The sequence below is a fragment of the Salmo salar genome, chromosome 12 (genome assembly GCF_965601325.2).
Source record: "Salmo salar chromosome 12, fSalSal1, whole genome shotgun sequence".
In the NCBI taxonomy this organism is placed as follows: domain Eukaryota; kingdom Metazoa; phylum Chordata; class Actinopteri; order Salmoniformes; family Salmonidae; genus Salmo; species Salmo salar.
The window spans coordinates 11,638,766-11,654,690 of record NC_138302.1 but is presented as its reverse complement, the minus strand read 5'-3'; positions in this window follow the sequence as shown (position 1 = coordinate 11,654,690).

Sequence of the window (15,925 nt, the reverse complement as noted above, 5' to 3'; positions counted from 1 at the left end):
AGTTATACCTGGAGGAGAACAGGCTGGGTAGGTAACAGTTTGGCTACAGTAGAGTTATACATGGAGGAGAGCAGGCTGGGCAGGTAACAGGTTGGCTACAGTAGAGTTATACCTGGAGGAGAGCTGGCTGGACAGGTAACAGTTTGGCTACAGTAGAGTTATACCTGGAGGAGAACAGGCTGGGTAGGTAACAGTTTGGCTACAGTAGAGTTATACATGGAGGAGAGCAGGCTGGGCAGGTAACAGGTTGGCTACAGTAGAGTTATACCTGGAGGAGAGCTGGCTGGACAGGTAACAGTTTGGCTACAGTAGAGTTATACCTGGAGGAGAGCAGGCTGGGTAGGTAACAGGTTGGCTACAGTAGAGTTATACCTGGAGGAGAGCAGGCTGGGCAGGTAACAGGTAGGCTACAGTAGAGTTATACCTGGAGGAGAGCAGGCTGGGCAGGTAACAGGTTGGCTACAGTAGAGTTATACCTGGAGGAGAGCAGGCTGGGCAGGTAACAGGTTGGCTACAGTAGAGTTATACCTGGAGGAGAGCAGGCTGGGCAGGTAACAGGTTGGCTACAGTAGAGTTATACATGGAGCAGAGCAGGCTGGGCAGGTAACAGGTTGGCTACAGTAGAGTTATACCTGGAGGAGAGCAGGCTGGGCAGGTAACAGGTTGGCTACAGTAGAGTTATACCTGGAGGAGAGCAGGCTGGGTAGGTAACAGGTTGGCTACAGTAGAGTTATACCTGGAGGAGAGCAGTCTGGGTAGGTAACATGTTGACTACAGTAGAGTTATACCTGAAGGAGAGCTGGCTGGACAGGTAACAGTTTGGCTACAGTAGAGTTATACCTGGAGGAGAGCAAGCTGGGCAGGTAACAGGTTGGCTACAGTAGAGTTATACATGGAGGAGAGCAGGCTGGGCAGGTAACAGGTTGGCTACAGTAGAGTTATACCTGGAGGAGAGCAGGCTGGGTAGGTAACAGGTTGGCTACAGTAGAGTTATACTTGGGGGAGAGCAGGCTGGGCAGGTAACAGGTTGGCTACAGTAGAGTTATACCTGGAGGAGAGCAGGCTGGGCAGGTAACAGGTTGGCTACAGTAGAGTTATACCTGGAGGAGAGCAGGCTGGGCAGGTAACAGGTTGGCTACAGTAGAGTTATACATGGAGCAGAGCAGGCTGGGCAGGTAACAGGTTGGCTACAGTAGAGTTATACCTGGAGGAGAGCTGGCTGGACAGGTAACAGGTTGGCTACAGTAGAGTTATACCTGGAGGAGAGCAGGCTGGGCAGGTAACAGGTTGGCTACAGTAGAGTTATACATGGAGTAGAGCAGGCTGGGCAGGTAACAGGTTGGCTACAGTAGAGTTATACCTGGACGAGAGCTGGCTGGACAGGTAACAGGTTGGCTACAGTAGAGTTATACCTGGAGGAGAGCAGGCTGGGCAGGTAACAGGTTTGCTACAGTAGAGTTATACCTGGAGGAGAGCAGGCTGGGCAGGTAACAGGTTGGCTACAGTAGAGTTATACATGGAGGAGAGCAGGCTGGGTAGGTAACAGTTTGGCTACAGTAGAGTTATACCTGGAGGAGAGCAGGCTGGGCAGGTAACAGGTTGGATACAGTAGAGTTATACCTGGAGGAGAGCAGTCTGGGTAGGTAACATGTTGACTACAGTAGTTATACCTGGAGGAGAGCAGGCTGGGTAGGTAACAGGTTGGCTACAGTAGAGTTATACCTGGAGGAGAGCAGGCTGGGCAGGTAACAGGTTGGCTACAGTAGAGTTATACCTGGAGGAGAGCAGGCTGGGCAGGTAACAGGTTGGCTACAGTAGAGTTATACCTGGAGGAGAGCAGGCTGGGCAGGTAACAGGTTGGCTACAGTAGAGTTATACATGGAGGAGAGCAGGCTGGGCAGGTAACAGGTTGGCTACAGTAGAGTTATACCTGGAGGAGAGCTGGCTGTACAGGTAACAGGTTGGCTACTGTAGAGTTATACCTGGAGGAGAGCAGGCTGGGCAGGTAACAGGTTGGCTACAGTAGAGTTATACCTGGAGGAGAGCAGGCTGGGCAGGTAACAGGTTGGCTACAGTAGAGCTATACCTGGAGGAGAGCAAGCTGGGCAGGTAACAGGTTGGCTACAGTAGAGTTATACCTGGAGGAGAGCTGGCTGGACAGGTAACAGGTTGGCTACAGTAGAGTTATACCTGGAGGAGAGCAGGCTGGGCAGGTAACATGTTGACTACAGTAGAGTTATACCTGGAGGAGAGCAGGCTGGGCAGGTAACAGGTTGGCTACAGTAGAGTTATACCTGGAGGAGAGCAGGCTGGGCAGGTAACAGGTTGGCTACAGTAGAGTTATACCTGGAGGAGAGCAGGCTGGGCAGGTAACAGGTTGGCTACAGTAGAGTTATACCTGGAAGAGAGCAGGCTGGGTAGGTAACAGGTTGGCTACAGTAGAGTTATACCTGGAGGAGAGCAGTCTGGGTAGGTAACATGTTGACTACAGTAGTTATACCTGGAGGAGAGCTGGCTGGACAGGTAACAGTTTGGCTACAGTAGAGTTATACCTGGAGGAGAGCAGGCTGGGTAGGTAACAGGTTGGCTACAGTAGAGTTATACCTGGAGGAGAGCAGGCTGGGTAGGTAACAGGTTGGCTACAGTAGAGTTATACCTGGAGGAGAGCAGGCTGGGTAGGTAACAGGTTGGCTACAGTAGAGTTATACCTGGAGGAGAGCAGGCTGGGCAGGTAACAGGTTGGCTACAGTAGAGTTATACCTGGAGGAGAGCAGGCTGGGCAGGTAACAGGTTGGCTACAGTAGAGTTATACATGGAGCAGAGCAGGCTGGGCAGGTAACAGGTTGGCTACAGTAGAGTTATACCTGGAGGAGAGCTGGCTGGACAGGTAACAGGTTGGCTACAGTAGAGTTATACCTGGAGGAGAGCAGGCTGGGCAGGTAACAGGTTGGCTACAGTAGAGTTATACCTGGAGGAGAGCAGGCTGGGCAGGTAACAGGTTGGCTACAGTAGAGTTATACATGGAGGAGAGCAGGCTGGGTAGGTAACAGTTTGGCTACAGTAGAGTTATACCTGGAGGAGAGCAGGCTGGGCAGGTAACAGGTTGGCTACAGTAGAGTTATACCTGGAGGAGAGCAGGCTGGGCAGGTAACAGGTTGGCTACAGTAGAGTTATACATGGAGGAGAGCAGGCTGGGCAGGTAACAGGTTGGCTACAGTAGAGTTATACCTGGAGGAGAGCTGGCTGGACAGGTAACAGGTTGGCTACAGTAGAGTTATACCTGGAGGAGAGCAGGCTGGGCAGGTAACAGGTTGGCTACAGTAGAGTTATACCTGGAGGAGAGCAGGCTGGGCAGGTAACAGTTTGGCTACAGTAGAGTTATACCTGGAGGAGAGCAGGCTGGGCAGGTAACAGGTTGGCTACAGTAGAGTTATACCTGGAGGAGAGCAGGCTGGGCAGGTAACAGGTTGGCTACAGTAGAGTTATACCTGGAGGAGAGCAGGCTGGGTAGGTAACAGGTTGGCTACAGTAGAGTTATACCTGGAGGAGAGCAGTCTGGGTAGGTAACAGGTTGGCTACAGTAGAGTTATACCTGGAGGAGAACAGGCTGGGCAGGTAACAGGTTGGCTACAGTAGAGTTATACCTGGAAGAGAGCAGGCTGGGCAGGTAACAGGTTGGCTACAGAAGAGTTATACCTGGAGGAGAGCAGGCTGGGCAGGTAACAGGTTGGCTACAGTAGAGTTATACCTGGAGGAGAGCAGGCTGGGCAGGTAACAGGTTGGCTACAGTAGAGTTATACCTGGAGGAGAGCAGGCTGGGCAGGTAACAGGTTTGCTACTGTAGAGTTATACCTGGAGGAGAGCAGGCTGGGCAGGTAACAGGTTGGCTACAGTAGAGTTATACCTGGAGGAGAGCAGGCTGGGCAGGTAACAGGTTGGCTACAGTAGAGTTATACCTGGAGGAGAGCAGGCTGGGCAGGTAACAGGTTGGCTACAGTAGAGTTATACCTGGAGGAGAGCAGGCTGGGCAGGTAACAGGTTGGCTACAGTAGAGTTATACCTGGAGGAGAGCAGGCTGGGCAGGTAACAGGTTGGCTACAGAAGAGTTATACCTGTGTCACGTCCTGACCAGCAGAGGGCGTATTGCTTAGTCTAGGTCAGGATGTGGCAGGAGGTTTGTGTATGTTAAATGTTGGGTTGATGATTGGGACTTCCAATTGAAGGCAGGTGTGTATAGTTGCCTTTGATTGGAAGTCCTATATAGGTGTGTGTGTTTGTCTTTGGGGTTGTGGGGAATTGTTCTGTGTGTAGCCTTGGGCCTTACCAGACTGTTTTTGTTGATCGTAATTATGTTTGTTATTTTGGGTGTTCATTTTGATAGTTAATAAAAGTCAAGATGAGCCTGCACATACCTGCTGCGTTTTGGTCCTCCTCTTCTCTCCAGTACGACATTTTTAAGGATGAGTACGACTTATTCTATGACAGAATTCCCCACCAACAAAGGACCAAGCAGCGGAAGAAGGCTGGCGAGGTAAGGGAGACCGAGAGACACCCCCAAGAATTTTTTAGGGGGGGGGCACAAGGGCTGTTTGACGGGGCAAGAGCTGCCCGCCAGTCAACAGTCGCCAGAGCTGCCCGCCAGTCAACAGTCGTCATCAGAGCTGCCCGCCAGTCAACAGTCGTCATCAGAGCTGCCCGCCAGTCAACAGTCATCATCAGAGCTGCCCGCCAGTCAACAGTCGTCATCAGAGCTGCCCGCCAGTCAACAGTCGTCAGAGCTGCTCGCCAGTCAACAGTTGTCAGAGCTGCCCGCCAGTCAACAGTCGTCAGAGCTGCCCGCCAGTCAACAGTCGTCAGAGCTGCCCGCCAGTCAACAGTCGCCAGAGAGGTCAGACTGCGCTGAACTGCCGGAGTGGCCAGACTGCGCTGAACTGCCGGAGTGGCCAGACTGCGCTGAACTGCCCGAGTGGCCAGACTGCGCTGAACTGCCCGAGTGGCCAGACTGCGCTGAACTGCCGGAGTGGCCAGACTGCGCTGAACTGCCGGAGTGGCCAGACTGCGCTGAACTGCCGGAGTGGCCAGACTGCGCTGAACTGCCGGAGTGGCCAGACTGCGCGGAACTGCCGGAGTGGCCAGACTGCCCTGACCTGCCGGAGTGGCCAGACTGTCCCCAGTTGCCAGACTGCCCAGACTGTCCCCAGTTGCCAGACTGCCCAGACTGTCCCCAGTTGCCAGACTGCCCAGACTGTCCCGAGTTGCCAGACTGCCCCGACTGTCCCGAGTTGCCAGACTGCCCCGACTGTCCCGAGCTGCCAGACTCCCCCGACTGCCTGGAACGGCCTGCACCTGAGCCACCTCTAGGATATGTGGGTTGGGGAGGGAGGGTGTAGCACAGTGCCATCGTTGACGGCAGCCACCCTCCCTTCCCTCCCTTATGGTTTAAGGGTTATTGTTTGTTGGGTTTTTGTTGGGGTATTGGGGATTTTCTTGTTTTTCTTTTTTAGGTGCATCCTGGAGTCTGCACCTTGAGGGGGGGGGGGGGGGGTACTGTCACGTCCTGACCAGCAGAGGGCGTATTGCTTAGTCTAGGTCAGGATGTGGCAGGGGGTTTGTGTTTGTTAAATGTTGGGTTGATGATTGGGACTTCCAATTGAAGGCAGGTGTGTATAGTTGCCTTTGATTGGAAGTCCTATATAGGTGTGTGTGTTTGTCTTTGGGGTTGTGGGGAATTGTTCTGTGTGTAGCCTTGGGCCTTACCAGACTGTTTTTGTTGATCGTAATTATGTTTGTTATTTTGGGTGTTCATTTTGATAGTTAATAAAAGTCAAGATGAGCCTGCACATACCTGCTGCGTTTTGGTCCTCCTCTTCTCTCCAGTACGACATTTTTAAGGATGAGTACGACTTATTCTATGAAAACCTGGAGGAGAGCAGGCTGGGCAGGTAACAGGTTGGCTACAGTAGAGTTATACCTGGAGGAGAGCAGGCTGGGCAGGTAACAGGTTGGCTACAGTAGAGTTATACATGGAGGAGAGCAGGCTGGGTAGGTAACAGGTTGACTACAGTAGAGTTATACCTGGAGGAGAGCAGGCTGGGTAGGTAACAGGTTGGCTACAGTAGAGTTATACCTGGAGGAGAGCAGGCTGGGCAGGTAACAGGTTGGCTACAGTAGAGTTATACCTGGAGGAGAGCAGGCTGGGCAGGTAACAGGTTGGCTACAGTAGAGTTATACATGGAGGAGAGCAGGCTGGGTAGGTAACAGGTTGGCTACAGTAGAGTTATACCTGGAGGAGAGCAGGCTGGGCAGGTAACAGGTTGGCTACAGTAGAGTTATACCTGGAGGAGAGCAGGCTGGGCAGGTAACAGGTTGGCTAGGGTAGTTATACCTGAGTTTTGTTACATGCAAGGAGTTGTTTCCGGAATAGTCCATACTGAGAATATGTTTCATTTATTCAAGTCTTTGTCAAAGTCCTGTTTGTTATTTTCTGTACAAACTTTATTGGCCAATTAGTCCTGCACCTGCTAATATTGTAAATAAAAGCCTCTCAGAGAGGTGAGCACCAGAACATTCTGTCTGTCAACTCATTGTCCGCGATCCGTCGCTTTGGTTCTTGCTTCACATCAAGACTATGCCAAGGTTCTGGACAACTGTGAATCTGGGACCTCTGACAACTCTCGTTTCCTCAGCCACCACACCAAGGTGGTGGGAGGCTCCGGTTGGCTGGAGGAGCTGTCACTCAACCATAATGTCTCAGGCTTCCATAGTTGGATGTGCACCCTGAAGGACCGCCCCGACGCCATCTCCTATTCTCTGGCGCCTCTGATGGTGCTCATACCCGACAAGAAGGTCCGGGAGAGAGTGAAGGTGATGTTTTGTTGTTTATATACATCATGTACATCATGGCTATTCTATTCTGATTGGCCAGAGATTCCAAAGAGTTTGAACTAAATAGTTAAACTTAGAATGCTGATGTGTCCTTGATGTATATTGTTCATTAGATCTGTAATGTATTGGTTCATCTGTTGGGGAGTCTCTCCACAGTTTACGTAAAGGTTGTGGCTAGATGGAGTCCAGTTACTGACGGAAGTGATGTAATAATCACCATTCGTAGCAGTAGTACTTTTCATTGTTATGGCAACAGCACAAATGGATAGGGGAAACCCGATAGTGTTGAAGTCACCAAATATGGCTGACATTCTACAAATTCTCATTGATGAAACATTCAATCTCAATAGAGTTTTCTGTTCCCAACACTACAATCTGTCATGAACAGAGTGCACTAAGTTTTGTAGACTTGACCGTTTGCCAAAGTTTCTAAACGTTGCGTTGTTTTGCAAGAGATAATGTAGTTATTGCACACGCACACTTCACAGAGTAGGCATTCCCTAATGGAAATATGCAAATACAGGCTAAAACGTGACAATAGGATCTCGCTAGCTTGTGTAACGCCCTGGCCATACAGAGGGGTTTTTGTTCTTTATTTTGGTTAGGCCAGGGTGTTACATTGGGTGGGCGTTCTATGTTCTTTTTTTCTATGTTTTTGTATTTCTTTGTTTTGGGCCGTGTGTGGAGTCACACATAAGTAGCCTGGTTTTCCTTTGGGTTTATGTGGGTGATTGTTTTCTGTCTCGTTCGTGTTTGCACCTGACAGTAGTGTTTGGCTGTCGGTTTTCTTGTTTTTTGTATAGTGTTCTTTCGTCATTAATAAATTCCTGAAGATGAACACTAACTCCGCTGCACCTTGGTCTACTCTCTCTTCAGACAGCCGTTACAGAATCACCCACCAAAAACGGACCAAGCAGCGAAGGACACGGGAGGCAGCCCCCAAACATTTTTTTGGGGGGGGCACACGGGGAGATTGGCGGAGGTAGGCGGTAGACCTGAGCCATCTCCCCGTGCTTACTGGAGGCAGCGCAGTACTGGTCAGGCACCGTGTTATGCGGTTAAGCGCACGGTGTCTCCAGTGCGCGTTCATAGCCCGGTGCGCTATAGGCCAGCCCCCCGCAAGTGCCATGCGAGTGCAGGCATCGAGCCAGGATGGATTGTGCCAGCTCAGCGCAACCTGGTCTCCGGTGCACCTTTTCGGTCCAGGTTATCCTGCACCGGCTCTGCGCACTGTGTCCCCAGGGCGCTGGGAGGGTCCAGTTCGCCCAATGCCTTCGCTCCGCCCGTGCCGGGCCAAAGTAGGCATTCAGCCTGGAGTGTGGGTAAAGAGCCTATGTACCAGAACTCCAGTGCTCCCCCACAGCCCGGTTTATCCTGTGCCTCCTCCTCGGACCAGGCCTCCAGTGAGTCTCTCCAGCCTGGTCTGTCCTGTGCCTCCTCCCAGGACCAGGCCTCCTGTGGGTCTCCCCAGCCTGGTGAGTCCTGTGCCTGTGCCTGCGCCCAGAGCCAGGCCTCCTTCATGTCTCCCCAGCCTGGTGAGTCCTGTGCCTGCGGCCAGGCCTCTTTCATGTCTCCCCAGCCTGGTGAATCCTGGGCCAGAGCCGCCAGAGCTGCCCGCCAGTCCGGAGCCGCCAGAACCGCCCGCCTGTCCGGAGCCGCCAGAGCCGCCCGCCTGTCCAGAGCCGCCAGAGCCGCCCGCCATCCTGGTGAGTTCTGTGCCTGCGCCCAGGGCCAGGCCTCCTTCATGTCTCCCCAGCCTGGTGAGTCCTGTGCCTGCGCCCAGGGCCAGGACTCCTTCATGTCTCCCCAGCCTGGTGAGTCCTGTGCCTGCGCCCAGGGCCAGGCCTCCTTCATGTCTCCCCAGCCTGGTGAGTCCTGTGCCTGTGCCCAGGGCCAGGCCTCCTTCATCTCCCCAGCCTGGTGAATCCTGGGCCAGAGCCGCCTGCCAGCCCGGAGCCGCCAGGGCCGCCTGCCAGCCCGGAGCCGCCAGGGCCATCCGCCAGCCCGGAGCCGCCAGGGCCGCCCGCCAGCCTGGAACTGCCCGCCAGCCCGGAGCCGCCGGAGCCGCCAGGGTCGCCCACCAGCCGGGCGCAGCCAGGGTCGCCCGCCTGCCGGGCGCAGTCAGGGTCGCCCACCAGTCCTCCGGCGCGGCCAGGGGCGCCACCTAAGTGGGCGACGCCGAGGGTGGTGCGGAGGCCACGTCCCACACCTGAGCCGCCGCCGTAAGAAGAACCACCCGGACCCTCCCCTTCAGAGTCAGGTTTTGCCGGAGTCCGCACCTTTGGGGGGGGGGGGGGTACTGTAACGCCCTGGCCATAGAGAGGGGTTTTTGTTCTTTATTTTGGTTAGGCCAGGGTGTTACATTGGGTGGGCGTTCTATGTTCATTTTTCTATGTTTTTGTATTTCTTTGTTTTGGGCCGTGTGTGGCTCCCAATCAGGCACAGCTGTAGTTCGTTGTTGCTGATTGGGAGTCACACATAAGTAGCCTGGTTTTCCTTTGGGTTTTTGTGGGTGATTGTTTTCTGTCTCGTTCGTGTTTGCACCTGACAGTACTGTTTGGCTGTCGGTTTTCTTGTTTTTTGTATAGTGTTCTTTCGTCATTAATAAATTCCTGAAGATGAACACTAACTCCGCTGCACCTTGGTCTACTCTCTCTTCAGACAGCCGTTACAGCTTGTGCTTGGCTCTGCTCACCACCTTGTTCATTCTGCCCAAAGTTTCATTTTCTCATTGTAAACTATGCAGATGAAATATCTTGGGTTAATTACCAGTATCTTTGGCTATCGCTAACTAGAGTTAGCCATTGTTTCCAGTGTCGAAGTGATTACACATCTACATTTTGACAGCTTATAGACATTTCTGGTGTTCATTGGGTGGGTTGAACAAGAGTTACATTTAACATTTTAGTCATTTAACAGACGCTTTTATCCCGAGTGACTTACAGTTAGTGCATTCATCTTAAGATAGATAGGTGCGACAATCACATCATAGGTATAGAAACTACTTTTTTTCTTCAATAACGTAGCATCAGTAGAGTCAGAGCTAGAATGGCTGGGGGGCGGTCAAGTGCATGTGCTGGTTATTATCATTTATTTGGTGGGGGGAGGGGGGTCGAGGTGAGGATGAGGATTATTTAAGATACTGTTTGAAGAGGTAGGGTTTCAGATGTTTTTGGAAGATGGGCAGGAACTCTGTAGAGGTGGGAGGGCAAAGAGACCTGAGGTGGCAGAACGGAGTGCTCTGGTGCTTTTTGGAAAAGGTCAAACAACAAAAACGTCCTTAATAACAATGTCACAATGATGTGTTCTCTCATCCTGTCCCTGCCTCTTTCTTTCTGTCTCAGAATCCACCTCTATTTTTATCTCTCTGTCTACCATTGTCTCTCTCCCCCTCTCCTCGCTTTCCCTTTCTCTCTCTTTCTCACCTTTCTTCTCTCTCTCCTCCCCCTCTCCTCTTCAATCCCCATTCTTTGTCTCTGTCTCCCCCCTTCTCTCCCATTTTTTGTTTTGTCTGTCTGTCTGTCTGTCTGTCTGTCTGTCTGTCTGTCTGTCTGTCTGTCTGTCTGTCTGTCTGTCTGTCTGTCTGTCTGTCTGTCTGTCTGTCTGTCTGTCTGTCTGTCTGTCTGTCTGTCTGTCTCCACCTGCACTCTCGTCTCCCCAGAGGTGCATCGTGGGTCTGATGCTTTGGGGATGTCCTGAACTCTGAGGCTCTCTCTCTCTCTCTCTCTCTCTCTCTCTCTCTCTCTCTCTCTCTCTCTCTCTCTCTCTTCCTCTCTCTCTCTCTCGCTCTCTCTCTCTCATTCTCTGTCTCTACCCCCCCTCTCTCTCTCTCTCTCTCTTCCTCTCTCTCTCTCAGCAGTGCCAGCGGTGCCTGCACATGTGCCCAGCAAAGCCATCTGCTGTAAGAAGTGAAAGCTGTCCACAGACAGACAGACAGACTCTGAGAGCACGTACATCAGACATCTCAGACACACTGTCATGACACAACCATTCCACTACTTCTGACCGGGGTACATAGGGAATAGGGTGCCAGTTGGGACACAGCCACTGTCAACAAAAAGCTTGACTGACTTAGAAGTTCTAATACACTGGTTGATTCCCAAATGACACCCTATTAACCCTTTATAGGACTCATAGAGCTTTGGTCAAAGGTAGTGGGCTTTATAGGGAATAGGGCTCTGTTCAAAGGTAGTGTACTATATAGGGAATAGGGCTCTGTTCAAAGGTATTGTACTATATAGGGAATAGGGCTCTGGTCAAATGTAGTGTACTATATAGGTAATAGGGCTCTGTTCAAAGGTAGTGGGCTATATAGAGAATAGGGCTCTGGTCAAAGGTAGTGTACTATATAGGGAATAGGGCTCTGTTCAAAGGTAGTGGGCTTTATAGGGAATAGGGCCCTGGTCAAAGGTAGTGTACTATATAGGGAATAGGGCTCTGGTCAAAGGTAGTGGGCTATATAGGACTCATAGAGCTCTGGTTAAAGGTAGTGTACTATATAGGGAATAGGGTGCCATTTATGACGCACACACTGTCATCATGGAGCCTGACACACCCAGAGGTTCTGATATGCTGTCTGACTACCAAATGGCACTCTATTCCCTGCATAGTGCACTACTTTTCACCAGGGCCCATATGAATCTTATACAGGGAATAGAATGCCATTATGAACGCGCACACTTTCATCAAGAAGCTCGACAGAAGCCTGACAGAAGCTTGACAGTCTGTTTCCACCTGCACTCTCGTCTCCCCAGAGGTGCATTGTGGGTCTGATGCTTTGGGGATGTCCTGAACTCTGAGTCTCTCTCTCTCTCTCTCTCTCTCTCGCTCTCTCTCGCTCTCTCTCGCTCTCTCTCGCTCTCTCTCGCTCTCTCTCTCTTTCTCTCTCTCTCTTTCTCTTTCTCTTTCTCTCTCAGCAGTGCCAGCGGTGCCTGCACATGTGCCCAGTTAAGCCATCTGCTGTAAGAAGTGAAAGCTGTCCACAGACAGACTCTGAGAGCACTTACATCAGGGCTATGTAGGACTCATAGAGCTCTGGTCAAAGGTAGTAGGCTATATAGGGAATAGGGCTCTGGTCAAAGGTAGTAGGCTATATAGGGAATAGGGCTCTGTTCAAAGGTAGTGGGCTATATAGGGAATAGGGCCCTGGTCAACAGTAGTACACTATAGGGAATAGAGTGCCATTTAGGACGCACACACTGTCATCATGGACCCTGACACACCCAGAGGTTCTGATACGCTGTCTTACTACCAAATGGCTTGACAGAAGCCTGACAGGAAGCTTGACAGTCTGTCTCCCCCTGCACTCTCGTCTCCCCATAGGTGCATCGTGGGGCTGATGCTTTGGGGATGTCCTGAGCTCTGAGGCAACATACATACTACATACAGTTGAAGTCAGAAGTTTACATACACTTAGGTTGGAGTCATTAAAACTGTTTTTTCAACCACTCCACAAATGTATTGTTAACCAACTATAGTTTCGGCAAGCCGTAATTGACTAAAACAAGCAGACAACAAGAACATTTTCTTTGAAAAGGGTCAAGTTGTGAGCCAATGGGGTAACCACAGGTTGCTTTCCCTACAGGCGGACGTTCTATTTAACAACGACTGGGTCTATCGGACTGTTCCTACGATAACTATAAAACTATAGGACTGTTCCTACAGTAACTACAGAACTACAGGACTAGTTGTGCAGGAGAGAAAATGTACCGCCCAGCAACAATGATGTCAAATGTTTCCCTTAGAATACACATACACACAAACTCAAACTCTCACACACACACACACACACACACACACACACACACACACACACACACACACACACACACACACACACACACACACACACACACACACACACACACACAGAGCCCACAGCAAGAATTAGCCTGTGTTTTAAAGACAGAGAGATCAATGGTTGTGTGATTATTTAGTTTCCTAATAACTCGAGACAGGATCGATAGGTGATTCAACTTCCTGTGAAGACGAGCCCTGGAGCCTGGAACCATAGACCTTAACCTTATTACACCTATATGGAGATAGGTAGGTGTGTGTGTGTGTGTGTGTGTGTGTGTGTGTGTGTGTGTGTGTGTGTGTGTGTGTGTGTGTGTGTGTGTGTGTGTGTGTGTGTGTGTGTGTGTGTCTTATAGAGAACACCATTAGACAAACAGCAGTAAAGGGTTGTTTTTAACTGTCATTCAGCCCTCCAGACAACATCCTTGTGTCACCCTACGACCTGCTGTAATCCTTTATCTTACCCTTATGAGCTTTTATGCTGCTCTTGTGTCACCCTACGACCTGCTGTAATCCTTTATCTTACCCTTATGAGCTCTTATGCTGCTCTTGTGTCACCCTACGACCTGCTGTAATCCTTTATCTTACCCTTATGAGCTCTTATGCTGCTCTTGTGTCACCCTACGACCTGCTGTAATCCTTTATCTTACCCTTATGAGCTCTTTTGCTGCTCTTGTGTCACCCTACGACCTGCCATAAGCCCTTATGTAACCCTTACGAACCCTTACAAACATAGGTGGGTAAACCGTGATCACCATTAGCGGTGAGTAAAGTAATGCTCCCTATACTTTCAATGGGTTTACTCTCTACTACCCCACTGCTTACAAACTCTTGTGATACGCTTATGTCACCCTATGACCTGCTATAACCCCTTATGTAACCCTTACAAAACCTTTAAGTCACTCTCATGTCATTAGAGTTCTGCAGGAGTCATAACTTACACTGACCCTGTTATTCTCATTAATAACACTTTTTAGGCCATGTAGTTAACACACACACACACACACACACACACACACACACACACACACACACACACACCGTGCTAATTAAATCAAAGGTTCAGTGAAGTGGTTAATAGAGTAAGAGAGGTGGAGGAAGAGATGAAGAGAGGAGGAGGAAGAGATGAAGAGAGGAGGAAGAGAGGAAGAGGAAAAGAGAGGAAGAGGAAGACAGCAACAGGAAGAGATAAGGAGGAAGAGAGGATGAGGAAGAGAGGAGGAGGAAGAGATGAGGAGGAGGAGGAAGAGAAGAGGAGGAAGAGAGGAAGAGAGGGAGAGGAAGAGAGGGGGAGGAAGAGAGGGGTGAGGAGGAAGTGGAAGATAGGAAGAGAGGGGTGAGGCGGGAGAAGAAGAGAGGACATGAGGAGGAAGAAGAGAGGAAGAGAGGAAGAGAGGAAGAGGAAGAGAGGAGGAGAGAAGGAGGAGAGGTGAGGAAGAGGGGAAGAGAGGAAGAGGAAGAGACAAGGAGGAGAGGAGAGGAAGAGAGGAAGAGGAAGAGAAGTGGAAGAGGGGGAGAGAGAAAGTGAGGAGAAGAAGAGAGCAGGAGGAGAGGAAGAGAGGAAGAGGAGGAGGGGAGGAGGAGGAGAGGAAGAGGAGGAGAGGAGGATGAAAGGAGGAGAAAGAGAGGAAGAGATGCAGAGGAATAGAGGAGGAGAGAAGGAGGAGAGGAGAGGAAGAGGGGAGAGAGGAAGAGAGGAAGAGTGAAGGAGAGGAGGAGGAGGAGGAGAGGTCACAATATTCCCCTCAGATCAGATACTCACTCTAACCCCCTGCAGAGAATAAATGCAATAAACAATACAATAATAGCTGCATGTCACAGTCACACTTGACTGTGAAATGTGTTTGTCTTACCCTACCTTATTTGAATGCACTGACTGTATGTGGCTCTTGATAAGACATCAACTTGACTGTATGTGGTTCTGGATAAGGCATCAAACTGACTGTGTGTGATCCTGGATAAGACATCAAATTGACTGTATGTGGTTCTGGATAAGACATCAAACTGACTGTATGTGAATCTGGATAAGGCATCAAACTGACTGTGTGTGATTCTGGATAAGACATCAAACTGACTGTATGTGGCTCTGGATAAGACATAAAACTGACTGTATGTGGCTCTGGATAAGGCATCAAACTACTTCTACGCTCGCTTCGAGGCAAATAACACTGAAGCATGCATAAGAGCACCAGCTGTTCCTGGAAGACTGTGTGATCAAGCTCTCCGCAGCCGATGTGAGTAAGACCTTTAAACACGTCAACATTTACAAGGTCGCAGGGCCAGATGGATTACCAGGACGTGTACTGCGAGCATGCACTCACAAACTGACAAGTGTCTTCACTTACATTTTCAACCTCTCTGTCTGAGTCTGTAATACCAACATGTTTTAGGCAGACCACCATAGTCCCTGTGCCCAAGATCACTAAGGTAACCTCCCTAAATGACTACCGACCCGTAGCACTCATGTCTGTAGCCATGAAGTGCTTAAAAAGGCTGGTCATGGCTCACATCAACACCATTATCCCAGAAACCCTAGATCCACTCCAATTTGCATACTGCCCAAACAGATCCACAGATGATGCAATCTCTATTGCACTCCACACTGCCCTCTCCCACCTGGACAAAAGGAACACCTATGTGTGAATGCTGTTCATTGACTACAGCTCAGCATTCAACACCATAGTGCCCTCAAAGCTCATCAATAAGCTTAGGACCCTGGGACTAAACTCCTCCCTCTGCATCTGGATCCTAGACTTCCTGACAGGCCGCCCCCAGGTAGTAAGAGTAGGTAACAACACATCCGCCACACTGATCCTCAAAACAGGGGCCCCTAAGGGGTGTGTGCTCAGTCCCCTCCTATACTCCCTGTTCACTCATGACTGCACATCCAGGCACGACTCCAACACCATCATTAAGTTTGCCGATGACACAACAGTGGTAGGCCTGATCACCGACAACGATGAGAGAGCATATAGGGAGGAGGTCAGAGACCTGGCCGTGTGGTGCCAGGACAACAACCTCTCCCTCAACGTGATCAAGACAAAGGAGATGGTTGTGAACTACCGGAAAAAGAGGATCGAGCACACCCCCATTCTCATTGACGGGGCTGTAGTGGAGCAGGTTGAGAGCTTCAAGTTCCTTGGCGTCCACATCACAACCTAACATGGTCCAAGCACACCAAGACAGTCGTGAAGAGGGCACGACAAAACCTATTCCACCTCAGGAGACTGAAAATATTTGGCAT